Genomic DNA, 1,610 nt, shown 5'->3' with positions numbered 1-1,610 from the left:
TAAGTGTTTATTTTTTTTTATATTTTCCTTATTGTTTTGTATTATATTACAGTATTATAATCAGTTTTATATGAATATTTTTGGATTGTGGAAGAAATCATATGAGTTTTCATTATTTCTTACAGGGAGATTTGCTTTGATATACAAGTGTTTTGGATTACAAGCATATTTCTGGAACGAATTATGCTCACAAACCAAGGTTTACTGTTACTTAAATGTCTGTTTATTTTTGAGAGACACACATAGAGAGCATTGTATGAGCAGGCAGGGTAAGAGAGAGAGGGAGACCCAGGTACTGTGCTGACAACACAGAACCCAGTGTGGGATTCGAACCCATGAATAGTGAGATCATGACCTGAGCTGAAATCAAGAGTCAAAGGCTTAGCCAACTGTGCCACCCAGACACCCCAAAACTAACACTTTAAATCACCATCTGGTGGCCAAGCAAGGAAAATATTATTTTCACATATTTATTTTAGGGTGTGTATATATACACACACATACACTTTTAAAAACTATGCTCTATAATAATTTTTAACTCTTACTCTGTCTACATAAGCTCCCTGATATATACAATTATAACATATAATGATCAAATTTTGAGTAATTTTCTGTTTGTGAGGTATTGAATTTGTGTATTTTTGCCCAAATACTATAATTAACCCTTAAAACTTCCTTCGTTCCAAAAAATAATAATAATAATAATAATAATAATGGATTCATTTGCCAATTAAAACAAATTGCAGACTTTGGGGAAATAGACTCTACTTACATAAATGGTTTAGAAAAAAGCTTAGGGTGGAAAACTGCCACCACAGGGTGAAAGCCTCCAAGGTTAGGTAGAAAGATAGTTTAATGGGATGACAAATAACTTGTTATATCACTTGCGGGAGATTACTTTCCATCTGGTGCCAATGTACCTAGATCACTGTGGGAGCCCGACAGTGACCACAGGAAAGCATGGTTAGGGACGTGGGGATGTGCCTGCACACGGGGCTCCCTGCCTGAGAAAGGCATGCCTGCAAACAGGATGCTCTGCCAGGAGGCCTGCACACAATATCCAAGTTGAATGGTCTGCTTGCAAACGAGGGAACATGCCCTCCTTAGAAGTACGGAGAAGGCTGGAATTGTGAGCAGGCCTCTTAGTAAACATGTTGTGGTCGCTTCCTCCCTTTGCTCCCCCCTGTCCTTGAAATGTGTTTGGCTACTTGCCCTTAATTGGTAAAGGAATGCATCTTGTAGATTTCAGTTTGTATCCAGTTACCGGGGTATAAAATAAACCGCAAGAGGGGCTTGCGTAGAATTGTTCCTCCGGCCGGAGTTGTGTCTGTGTCTGTCTTTTGTGTGTGTCTTGTCCTCTGTGTCATTTCGTCCGCAACAATCACAAACTCCACTTGCTGCTAGATCCTTTGTTTACACACAAGTTAATGATTACTGTACGATTGTTTTCTTCACATTCACCACTTTACATTAGAAAGAACCTAACATGTGTAAGATCTTGCCGCCTTTACATTCACCACACGTGTAATATATTGAGCATTCAATAAATACAGGGACAAAACCCCTGTTCAGAGCTCTTGTCTCCTCCTGGACATTAGTCTCTTTCATAT

This window comes from Hyaena hyaena, unplaced genomic scaffold, assembly GCF_003009895.1.
Source record: "Hyaena hyaena isolate Hyena2069 unplaced genomic scaffold, ASM300989v1 scaffold_800, whole genome shotgun sequence".
NCBI classification, from domain to species: Eukaryota; Metazoa; Chordata; class Mammalia; order Carnivora; family Hyaenidae; genus Hyaena; species Hyaena hyaena.
This window is presented reverse-complemented; position numbering follows the sequence as displayed.